The following is a 13,440-nucleotide window of genomic DNA, read 5'->3' as shown; positions in this document are numbered from 1 at the left end:
GTTTAAAAACCTGCTATGTTGCTGTTGATCTAATTTTCTCCTTTGACACTGAAAATTACTGAAGCCGCCCGTCATTGTCACAGAGCGCGATAGAGAGAGAGAGAAGGAGGAGAGAGAGAAAGAGAGAGAGAAGGAGGATGACCCCACCCTTCCAGCAAGGTGAATGGTTATTTTTGAGATTACCCCACCCTTACAGCAAGGTGAATGGTTATTTTTGAGATTACCCCAACCTTACAGCAAGGTGTATGGTTGTTTTTGAGATTACCCCACCCTTACAGCAAGGTGAATGGTTATATTTAGATTACCCCACCCTTAAAACAAGGTGAATGGTTGTTTTTTAGATTACCCCACCCTTACAGCAAGGTGAATGGTTATATTTAGATTACTCCACCCTTACAGCAAGGTGAATTGTTATTTTTAAGATTACCCACTCTTACAGCAAGGTGGATGGTTATTTGTGAGATTACCCCACCCTTACAGCAAGGTGATAAGTTATTTTTGAGATTACCCCACCCTTACAGCAAGGTGAATGGTTATTTTTGAGATTACCCCACACTTACAGCAAGTTGAATGGTTATTTGTGAGATTACCCCACCCTTACAGCAAGGTGAATAGTTATTTTTGAGATTACCCCACCCTTACAGCAAGGTAAATAGTTATTTGTGAGATTACCCCACCTTTACAGCAAGGTGAATGGTTATATTTAGATTACCCCACCCTTACAGCAAGGTGAATGGTTATATTGAGATTACCCCACCCTTAAAGCAAGATGAATGGTTATTTTTTAGATTACCCAACCCTTACAGCAAGGTGAATGGTTATATTTAGATTGCCCCACCCTTACAGCAAGGTGTATGGTTATTTTTGAGATCACCCCACCCTTAAAGCAAGGTGAATGGTTATATTTAGATTACCACACCCTTACAGCAAGGTGAATGGTTATTTTTGAGATTACCCCACCCTTACAGCAAGGTGAATGGTTATTTTTGAGATTACCCCACCCTTACAGCAAGGTGAATGGTTATTTTTGAGATGACCCCACACTTACTGTCAAGGATGTTGTAAGTGGGTGTGGTGGTGGAATCAGGCGCAGGACGCAGAAGTATAGTTCCAAAGACTTTAGTGAAATCTCTAACCGTGCAAGCACTAAATAGCCCGAAGGCGAAACTCCGCGCGCAGGCGAAACAAAACGGGCGCACAGACAGGTGCGACAAAACTCTCCAAACTATGGAGGACAGCTCTACCGAGCAAATAGTCAAAACATCCAGCAACAAAGCACGACAGTGAAAACAATCACACACAACACTAACACAAACCCAAGGAGAACTTATAGGACACTAATTCACTAAACGAAAACAGGTGTGACAACAATTAGACAAAAGCAAACAAACATAGAAACATGCAACGGTGGCAGCTAGTATTCCGAGACAACGAACGCCGAAGCCTGCCCGAGCAAGGAAGAGAGGCAGCCTCGGCCGAAACCGTGACAGTACCCCCTTGACGCGCGGCTCCCGACGTGCGCCGACTCCGGCCTCGGGGACGACCAGGAGGACGCGGAGCAGGATGCGTCGGGTGCCCACGATGGAATTCCGTCAGGAGAGACGGGTCCAAAATGTCCCTCCTTGGCACCCAGCACCGCTCCTCCGGGCCGTACCCCTCCCACTCCACTAGATATTGGAGACCCCCATCCGACGTCTCGAATCCAAGATGGACCGCACGTGAGTACGCCGGTGCCCCTCGATGTCCAATGGGGGCGGAGGAGTCTCCCTGATCTCACTTTCTTGGAGTGGGCCAGCTACCACCGGCCTGAGAAGAGACACATGGAACGAGGGGTTAATACTTTTATATTCAACAGGTAGTTGTAATTTGTAACACACCTCGTTCAACCTTCTCAGGACTTTAAATGGCCCTACAAACCGCCGACCCAGTTTCCGACAGGGCAGGCGGAGGGGCAGGTTTCTGGTAGAGAGCCAGACTCGATCACCAGGTGCGTACACCTATCCCTCACTGCGGTGGAGATCGGCGCTCGCCTTATGACGCCGGAGGGCCCGCTGCAGGTGGACGTGTGCAGCGTTCCATGTCTCCTCCGAGCGCCGCACCCACTCATCCACCGCAGGAGCCTCGATCTGGCTCTGCTGCCAAGGTGCCAGAACCGGCTGGTAACCTAACACACATTGGAAAGGGGTTAGGTTAGTGGAGGAATGGCGTAGGGAATTCTGGGCCATTTCGGCCCAGGGAACGTACCTTGCCCACTCCTCTGGCCGGTCCTGGCAGTATGTTCTAAGAAACCTACCCACATCCTGGTTCACACGTTCCACCTGCCCATTACTCTCCGGGTGGTAACCCGAGGTGAGGCTCACCGAGACCCCCAATCGCTCCATAAAAGCTCTCCAGACTCTGGAGGTAAATTGGGGACCTCGATCAGACACAATATCCTCGTGTACCCCGTAGTGCCGGAACACATGGGTGAATAGTGCTTCGGCGGTTTGCAGGGCAGTAGGAAGGCCCGGCATGGGGAGCAAACGACAGGCCTTAGAAAACCGGTCCACAACGACCAGTATAGTGGTATTCCCCTGTGAAGGAGGAAGGTCAGTTAGGAAATCCACCGAGAGGTGAGACCATGGTCGTTGTGGAACGGGCAGGGGTAGTAACTTACCCCTAGGCAGATGTCTAGGCGCCTTACACTGGGCGCACACCGAGCAGGAGGAAACATAAACCCTCACATCCCTCTCCAACGTGGGCCACCAGTACTTGGCACTAAGACAGTGCACTGTCCGGCCGATACCAGGGTGTCCAGAGGAGGGTGACGTGTGAGCCCAATAGATCAATCGATCCCGAACCTCGAGCGGAACGTACTTCCGACCCTCCGGGCATTGAGGTGGACTAGGGTCGGTGCGTAACGCTCGCTCGAGTTCAGCATCGACCTCCCACACTACCGGTGCCACCAGACACGACTCCGGCAGTATGGGAGTGGGCTCCACGGACCTCTCCTCCATGTCATACCGCCGAGACAGTGCGTCTGCCTTACCATTCTGTGACCCAGGGATGTACGTGATCTTGAATGTGAACCGGGTCAAAAACATATTCCACCTGCCTGGCGAGGGTTCAGCCTCCTCGCTGCCCGGATGTACTCCAGGTTACGGTGGTCCGTCAAAATGAGGAAAGGGTGTTGAGCCCCCTCAAGCCAGTGCCTCCACACCTTTAGGGCCTGTACCACGGCTAACAGCTCCCTGTCCCCTACGTCATAGTTTCGCTCCGCCGGACTGAGCTTCTTGGAATAAAAAGCACAGGGGCGGAGTTTAGGTGGCGCACCGGACCGTTGCGAAAGCACGGCTCCTATATCGGCCTCTGACGCGTCCACCTCTACCTGAAATGGCAAAGAGGGATCCGGATGCGCCAGCACCGGGGCCGAGGTAAACAGGTCCTTCAGCCTCCCAAACGCCCTGTCCGCCTCGGCAGACCACTGCAGACGCACCGGACCCCCCTTCAAAAGAGACGTGATGGGAGCTGCCACCTGTCCAAAACCCCGGATAAACCTCCGGTAGTAATTCGCAAACCCCAAAAACTGCTGCACCTCCTTCACAGTGGTTGGTGTTTGCCAATTACGCACGGCTGACACCCGGTCTACCTCCATCTTCACCCCTGACGCAGACAACTGATACCCCAAAAAAGGAGACCGACTCCTGGAAAAACAGACACTTCTCTGCCTTGACATACAGGTCGTGCTCCACCAGCCTCCGCAACACTCTGCGCACCAGGGCCACATGCTCGACTCGGGTAGGCGAGTACACGAGAATGTCATCTATGTACACAACCACCCCCTGCCCCTGCATGTCCCTGAAGATCTCATCCACGAATGATTGGAAAACTGACGGAGCGTTCATCAACCCGTATGGCATGACAAGATACTCGTAATGGCCCGAGGTGGTACTAAAGGCTGTCTTCCATTCATCGCCCTCCCTGATGCGCACCAAGTTGTACGCGCTCCTGAGATCTAATTTAGTGAAGAAACGCGCCCCCATGCAATGACTCAGTCATGGTCGCAATCAGCGGGAGTGGATAACTGTACTTCACCGTGATCTGATTGAGACCACGGTAATCGATGCACGGGCGTAACCCACCATCCTTTTTCTTCACAAAAAGAAACTCGAGAACGCAGGGGGAAGTGGAAGGCCGTATGTATCCTTGTCTCAGAGATTCGTCTATGTAAGTCTCCATAGCTTTCTTCTCCTCCTGAGACAGAGGATACACATGGCTCCGTGGGAGCGCAGCTCCTGCCTGGAGGTCTATCGCACAATCTCCCTGCCTATGGGGCGGCAACTGCGTCGCCCTCGACTTACTAAACGCAATAGCCAAATCCCCATACTCAGGGGGAACGTGCAATGCGGGCACCTGGTTTGGACTCTCCACCGAGGTAGCCCCTACGGAAACGCCCAAACATCGACCCACACACTGAGCAGACCACTCCATCAGAGCTCTCTCCTGCCACGAAATAGATGGGTTATGGGTACTCAACCAGGGCATGCCCAGCACCACCGGATACGCAGGCGAGTCGATCAGAAATAGCTGGATCATCTCCTGATGACCCCCTGCGCACACATCCTAAGTGGCGCTGTAACCTCCCTGATCAAGCCCGCACCCAACGGACGGCTATCTAGGGCATGAACGGGAAAGGAACGTCAACAGGTAGAAGGGGAATCCCTAAGGCTAAACAAAATTGCTTATCAACAAAATTCCCAGCCGCGCCTGAATCTACCAGCGCCTTATGCTGGGAATGAGGTGCTACCTGTGGAAAACGCACAGGTATACAAAAGTGTGCAACAGAGAGCTCTGGGTGAGTGGGGCGCCTACTCACCTGGAAGGACTACCCAGTGCGGGACCTGTCGTCTTCCCCCTAGGAGGCCATCCCCAGCACCTAGCCGCGGTGTGTCCTCCCCGACCACAGTTGGTGCAGGAGATGGACCCCCTCGTATTCCGACCCCTCCTCTCTCTAGCGCCAGCGCCACCGAGCTCCATGGGGCACGGCTCGGAAGCGCTGGAGGGTGAAATGGACGGACCCCCTCGGGGACGTCCGCGGGTAGCTAGCAGGGTATCCAGCCTGATGGACATGTCGACCAACTGGTCGAACGAGAGACTGGTGTCCCTACAGGCCAGCTCCCTACGGACGTCCTCACGTAGACTACATCGATAGTGATCGATGAGGGCCCGCTCATTCCACCCTGCATCCGCCGCTAGAGTGCGGAATTCTAAGGCGAACTCCTGGGCACTCCTCCTCCCCTGCCGGAGGCCGAACAGACGCTCCCCCGCCGCTTTCCCCTCCGGGGGATGGTCAAACACCGCCCTGAAGCGGCGGGAGAACTTGTCGTAGGTGATGGTGTTAGCGTCTATTCTCCTCCACTCTGCGTTGGCCCATTCCAATGCTTTACCGGAAAGGCAGGAGATCAGGGCGGACACGCTCTCATGCCCCGAGGGCGCCGGGTGCACGGTGGCCAGGTAAAGCTCCACCTGGAGAAGGAATCCCTGACACCCGGCAGCGGTCCCATCGTAGGCCCCCGGGAGCGAGAGTCAAACTCCTCTGGGTTCCGGAGCGGGAAGAGGCTGACTTGCCGATGGCGCGGGCCGGGACGATGGTAGTGGAGGTGTCCCTCGGGTCTCCCAGCCTCTGATGGTGGTGATCACCTCCTGCAATGCGGACCCCATCCGCAGGATCTGGTCATCTAGCTGGAGGACCCTGTCCTCCAGCGTCGCCTGCGCTGCTTCAGCTCCTGCTGATTCCATTTAACGGTGTGTGATTCTGTCAAGGATGTTGTAAGTGGGTGTGGTGGTGGAATCAGGCGCAGGACGCAGAAGTATAGTTCCAAAGACTTTAGTGAAATCTCTAACCGTGCAAGCACTAAATAGCCCGAAGGCGAAACTCCGCGCACAGGCGAAACAAAACGGGCGCACAGACAGGTGCGACAAAACTCTCCAAACTATGGAGGACAGCTCTACCGAGCAAATAGTCAAAACATCCAGCAACAAAGCACGACAGTGAAAACAATCACACACAACACTAACACAAACCCAAGGAGAACTTATAGGACACTAATTCACTAAACGAAAACAGGTGTGACAACAATTAGACAAAAGCAAACGACATAGAAACATGCAACGGTGGCAGCTAGTATTCCGGAGACAACGAACGCCGAAGCCTGCCCGAGCAAGGAAGAGAGGCAGCCCCGGCCGAAACCGTGACACTTACAGCACGGTGAATGGTTATATTCAGATTACCCAACCCTTACAGCAAGGTGAATGGTTATATTTAGATTACCCCACCCTTACAGCAAGGTGAATGGTTATTTTTGAGATTACCCCACCCTTACAGCAAGGTGAATGGTTATTTTTCTGATTACCCCACCCTTACAGCAAGGTGAATGGTTATTTTTGAGATGACCCCACCCTTACAGCAAGGTGAATGGCTATTTTTGAGATTACCCCACCCTTACAGCAAGGTGAATGGTTATTTTTGAGATTACCCCACCCTTACAGCAAGGTGAATGGTTATTTTTGAGATTACCCCACCCTTACAGCAAGGTGAATGGATATATTTAGATTACCCCACCCTTACAGCAAGGTGAATGGTTATATTTAGATTACCCCACCCTTACAGCACGGTGAATGGTTATTTTTTAGATGACCCCACCCTTACAGCAAGGTGAATGGTTATTTTTGAGATTACCCCACCCTTACAGCAATGTTAATGGTTATTTTTTAGATTACCCCACCCTTACAGCAAGGTGTATGGTTATTTGTGAGATTACCCCACCATTAAAGCAAGGTGAATGGTTATATTTAGATTACCCCACCCTTACAGCAAGGTGAATGGTTATATTTAGATTACCCAACCCTTACAGCAAGGTGAATGGTTATATTTAGATTACCCAAACATTACAGCAAGGTGAATGGTTATATTTTAGATTACCCCACACTTACAGCAAGGTGAAAGGTTATATTTAGATTACCCCACACTTACAGCAAGGTGAATGGTTATATTTAGATAACCCCATCCTTAAAGCAAGGTGAATGGTTATATTTAGATTACCCCACACTTACAGCAAGGTGAATGGTTATTTTTGAGATTACCCCACCCTTAAAGCAAGGTGAATGGTTATATTTAGATATTTAGATTACCACACCCTTACAGCAAGGTGAATGGTTATTTTTTAGATTACCCCACCCTTACAGCAAGGTGAATGGTTATTTTTGAGATGACCCACCCTTACAGCAAGGTGAGTGGTTATTTTTTAGATTGCCCAACACTTACAGCAAGGTGAATGTTTTTTTTTTAGATAACCCCATCCTTAAAGCAAGGTGAATGGTTATATTTAGATTACCCCACACTTACAGCAAGGTGAATGGTTATTTTTGAGATTACCCCACCCTTAAAGCAAGGTGAATGGTTATATTTAGATATTTAGATTACCACACCCTTACAGCAAGGTGAATGGTTATTTTTGAGATTACCCCACCCTTACAGCAAGGTGAATGGTTATTTTTGAGATTACCCCACCCTTACAGCAAGGTGAATGGATATATTTACATTACCCTACCCTTACAGCAAGGTGAATGGTTATATTTAGATTACCCCACCCTTACAGCAAGGTGAATGGTTATATTTAGATTACCCCACCCTTACAGCACGGTGAATGGTTATTTTTTAGATGACCCCACCCTTACAGCAAGGTGAATGGTTATTTTTGAGATTTTTAGATTACCCCACCCTTACAGCAAGGTGAATGGTTATATTTAGATTACTCCACCCTTACAGCAAGGTGAATGGTTATTTTTTTGATTACCCCTCCCTTACAGCAAGGTGAATGGTTATTTTTGAGATTACCCCACCCTTACAGCAATGTTAATGGTTATTTTTGAGATTACCCCACCCTTACAGCAAGGTGTATGGTTATTTGTGAGATTACCCCACCCTTACAGCAAGGTGAATTGTTATATTTAGATTACCCCACCCTTACAGCAAGGTGAATGGTTATATTTATATTACCCAACCCTTACAGCAAGGTGAATGGTTATATTTAGATTACCCAACCCTTACAGCAAGGTGAATGGTTATATTTTAGATTACCCCACACTTACAGCAAGGTGAAAGGTTATATTTAGATTACCCCACACTTACAGCAAGGTGAATGGTTATATTTAGATTACCCCACCCTTACAGCAAGGTGAATGGTTATTTTTGAGATTACCCCACCCTTACAGCAAGGTGAGTGGTAATTTTTTAGATTGCCCAACACTTACAGCAAGGTGAATGGTTATTTTTGAGATAACCCCATCCTTAAAGCAAGGTGAATGGTTATATTTAGATTACCCCACACTTACAGCAAGGTGAATGGTTATTTTTGAGATTACCCCACCCTTAAAGCAAGGTGAATGGTTATATTTAGATATTTAGATTACCATACCCTTACAGCAAGGTGAATGGTTATTTTTGAGATTACCCCACCCTTACAGCAAGGTGAATGGTTATTTTTGAGATTACCCCACCCTTACAGCAAGGTGAATGGATATAGTTACATTACCCCACCCTTACAGCAAGGTGAATGGTTATATTTAGATTACCCCACCCTTACAGCAAGGTGAATGGTTATATTTAGATTACCCCACCCTTACAGCACAGTGAATGGTTATTTTTTAGATGACCCCACCCTTACAGCAAGGTGAATGGTTATATTTAGATTACCCCACCCTTACAGCAAGGTGAATGGTTATATTTAGATTACCCCACCCTTACAGCACGGTGAATGGTTATTTTTTAGATGACCCCACCCTTACAACAAGGTGAATGGTTATTTTTTAGATTACCCCACCCTTACAGCAATGTTAATGGTTATTTTTTAGATTACCCCACCCTTACAGCAAGGTGTATGGTTATTTGTGAGATTACCCCACCCTTAAAGCAAGGTGAATGGTTATATTTAGATATTTAGATTACCACACACTTAGAGCAAGGTGAATGGTTATTTTTGAGATTTTTAGATTACCCCACCCTTACAGCAAGGTGAATGGTTATATTTTAGATTACCCCACCCTTACAGCAAGGTGAATGGTTATATTTTAGATTACCCCACCTTTACAGCAAGGTGAATGGTTATATTTAGATTACCCCACCCTTACAGCAAGGTGAATGGTTATATTTAGATTACCCCACCCTTACAGCAAGGTGAATGGTTATATTTAGATTACTCCACCCTTACAGCAAGGTGAATGGTTATTTTTGAGATTTTTAGATCACCCCACCCTTACAGCAAGGTGAATGGTTATATTTAGATTACTCCACCCTTACAGCAAGGTGAATGGTTATTTTTTTGATTACCCCACCCTTACAGCAAGGTGAATGGTTATTTTTGAGATTACCCCACCCTTACAGCAATGTTAATGGTTATTTTTGAGATTACCCCACCCTTACAGCAAGGTGTATGGCTATTTGTGAGATTACCCCACCCTTACAGCAAGGTGAATGGTTATATTTATATTACCCAACCCTTACAGCAAGGTGAATGGTTATATTTAGATTACCCAACCCTTACAGCAAGGTGAATGGTTATATTTTAGATTACCCCACACTTACAGCAAGGTGAAAGGTTATATTTAGATTACCCCACACTTACAGCAAGGTGAATGGTTATATTTAGATTACCCCACCCTTACAGCAAGGTGAATGGTTATTTTTGAGATGACCCCCACCCTTACAGCAAGGTGAGTGGTAATTTTTTAGATTGCCCAACACTTACAGCAAGGTGAATGGTTATTTTTGAGATAACCCCATCCTTAAAGCAAGGTGAATGGTTATATTTAGATTACCCCACACTTACAGCAAGGTGAATGGTTATTTTTGAGATTACCCCACCCTTAAAGCAAGGTGAATGGTTATATTTAGATATTTAGATTACCCCACCCTTAAAGCAAGGTGAATGGTTATATTTAGATATTTAGATTACCACACCCTTAGAGCAAGGTGAATGGTTATATTTAGATTACTCCACCCTTACAGCAAGGTGAATGGTTATTTTTGAGATTTTTAGATTACCCCACCCTTACAGCAAGGTGAATGGTTATATTTTAGATTACCCCACCCTTACAGCAAGGTGAATGGTTATATTTAGATTACCGCACCCTTACAGCAAGGTTAATGGTTATATTTAGATTACGCCACCTTTACAGCAAGGTGAATGGTTATTTTTTTGATTACCCCCCCCTTGCATCAAGGTGAATGGTTATTTTTTAGATTACCCGACACTTACAGCAAGGTGAATGGTTATTTGTGAGATTACCCCACCCTTACAGCAAGGTGAATGGTTATTTGTGAGATTACCCCACCCTTAAAGCAAAGTGAATGGTTATTTGTGAGATTACCCCACCCTTACAGCAAGGTGAATGGTTATTTGTGAGATTACCCCACCCTTACAGCAAAGTGAATGGTTATTTTTTAGATTACCCCACCCTTAAAGCAAGGTGAATGGTTATATTTAGATATTTAGATTACCCCACCCTTAAAGCAAGGTGAATGGTTATATTTAGATATTTAGATTACCACACCCTTAGAGCAAGGTGAATGGTTATATTTAGATTACTCCACCCTTACAGCAAGGTGAATGGTTATTTTTGAGATTTTTAGATTACCCCACCCTTACAGCAAGGTGAATGGTTATATTTTAGATTACCCCACCCTTACAGCAAGGTGAATGGTTATATTTAGATTACCGCACCCTTACAGCAAGGTTAATGGTTATATTTAGATTACGCCACCCCTTACAGCAAGGTGAATGGTTATTTTTTTGATTACCCCCCCCTTGCATCAAGGTGAATGGTTATTTTTTAGATTACCCGACACTTACAGCAAGGTGAATGGTTATTTGTGAGATTACCCCACCCTTACAGCAAGGTGAATGGTTATTTGTGAGATTACCCCACCCTTAAAGCAAAGTGAATGGTTATTTGTGAGATTACCCCACCCTTACAGCAAGGTGAATGGTTATTTGTGAGATTACCCCACCCTTACAGCAAAGTGAATGGTTATTTTTTAGATTACCCCACCCTTACAGCAAGGTGTATGGTTATTTGTGAGATTACCCCACCCTTAAAGCAAGGTGAATGGTTATATTTAGATTACTCCACACTTACAGCAAGGTGAATGGTTATTTTTTAGATTACCCCACCCTTAAAGCAAGGTGAATGGTTATATTTAGATATTTAGGTTACCCCACACTTACAGCAAGGTGAATGGTTATTTTTGAGATTACCCCACCCCTTAAAGCAAGGTGAATGGTTATATTTAGATATTTAGATTACCCCACCCTTAAAGCAAGGTGAATGGTTATATTTAGATATTTAGATTACCCCACCCTTACAGCAAGGTGAATGGCTATATTTTAGATTACCCCACCCTTACAGCAAGGTGAATGGTTATTTTGAGATTACCCCACCCTTAAAGCAAGGTGAATGGTTATATTTAGATATTTAGATTACCCCACCCTTACAGCAAGGTGAATGGTAATATTTTAGATTATCCCACCCTTACAGCAAGGTGAATGGTTATATTTAGATTACCCCACCCTTACAGCAAGGTGAATGGTTATTTTTGAGATTTTTAGATTACCCCACACTTACAGCAAGGTGATTGGTTATTTTTGAGATTACCCCACCCTTACAGCAATGTTAATGGTTATTTTTTAGATTACCCCACCCTTACAGCAAGGTGTATGGTTATTTGTGAGATTACCCCACCATTACAGCAAGGTGAATGGTTATATTTAGATTACCCCACCCTTACAGCAAGGTGAATGGTTATATTTAGATTACCCAACCCTTACAGCAAGGTGAATGGTTATATTTAGATTACCCAAACCTTACAGCAAGGTGAATGGTTATATTTTAGATTACCCCACACTTACAGCAAGGTGAAAGGTTATATTTAGATTACCCCACACTTACAGCAAGGTGAATGGTTATATTTAGATTACCCCACCCTTACAGCAAGGTGAATGGTTATTTTTGAGATGACCCCACCCTTACAGCAAGGTGAGTGGTTATTTTTCAGATTGCCCAACACTTACAGCAAGGTGAATGTTTTTTTTTTAGATAACCCCATCCTTAAAGCAAGGTGAATGGTTATATTTAGATTACCCCACACTTACAGCAAGGTGAATGGTTATTTTTGAGATTACCCCACCCTTAAAGCAAGGTGAATGGTTATATTTAGATATTTAGATTACCACACCCTTACAGCAAGGTGAATGGTTATTTTTGAGATTTTTAGATTACCCCACCCTTACAGCAAGGTGAATGGTTATATTTTAGATTACCCCACCCTTACAGCAAGGTGAATGGTTATATTTTAGATTACCCCACCTTTACAGCAAGGTGAATGGTTATATTTAGATTACCCCACCCTTACAGCAAGGTGAATGGTTATATTTAGATTACCCCACCCTTACAGCAAGGTGCATGGTTATATTTAGATTACTCCACCCTTACAGCAAGGTGAATGGTAATTTTTTAGATTTTTAGATTACCCCACCCTTACAGCAAGGTGAATGGTTATATTTAGATTACTCCACCCTTACAGCAAGGTGAATGGTTATTTTTTTGATTACCCCACCCTTACAGCAAGGTGAATGGTTATTTTTGAGATTACCCCACCCTTACAGCAATGTTAATGGTTATTTTTGTGATTACCCCACCCTTACAGCAAGGTGTATGGCTATTTGTGAGATTACCCCACCCTTACAGCAAGGTGAATGGTTATATTTAGATTACCCCACCCTTACAGCAAGGTGAATGGTTATATTTATATTACCCAACCCTTACAGCAAGGTGAATGGTTATATTTAGATTACCCAACCCTTACAGCAAGGTGAATGGTTATATTTTAGATTACCCCACACTTACAGCAAGGTGAAAGGTTATATTTAGATTACCCCACACTTACAGCAAGGTGAATGGTTATATTTAGATTACCCCACCCTTACAGCAAGGTGAATGGTTATTTTTGAGATGACCCCACCCTTACAGCAAGGTGAATGGTTATTTTTGAGATGACCCCACCCTTACAGCAAGGTGAGTGGTTATTTTTTAGATTGCCCAACACTTACAGCAAGGTGAATGTTTTTTTTTTAGATAACCCCATCCTTAAAGCAAGGTGAATGGTTATATTTAGATTACCCCACACTTACAGCAAGGTTAATGGTTATTTTTGAGATTACCCCACCCTTAAAGCAAGGTGAATGGTTATATTTAGATATTTAGATTACCACACCCTTACAGCAAGGTGAATGGTTATTTTTGAGATTTTTAGATTACCCCACCCTTACAGCAAGGTGAATGGTTATATTTTAGATTACCCCACCCTTACAGCAAGGTGAATGGTTATATTTTAGATTACCCCAC

The sequence above is a fragment of the Coregonus clupeaformis genome, chromosome 26, assembly GCF_020615455.1.
Source record: "Coregonus clupeaformis isolate EN_2021a chromosome 26, ASM2061545v1, whole genome shotgun sequence".
Classification (NCBI taxonomy): domain Eukaryota; kingdom Metazoa; phylum Chordata; class Actinopteri; order Salmoniformes; family Salmonidae; genus Coregonus; species Coregonus clupeaformis.
This window is presented reverse-complemented; position numbering follows the sequence as displayed.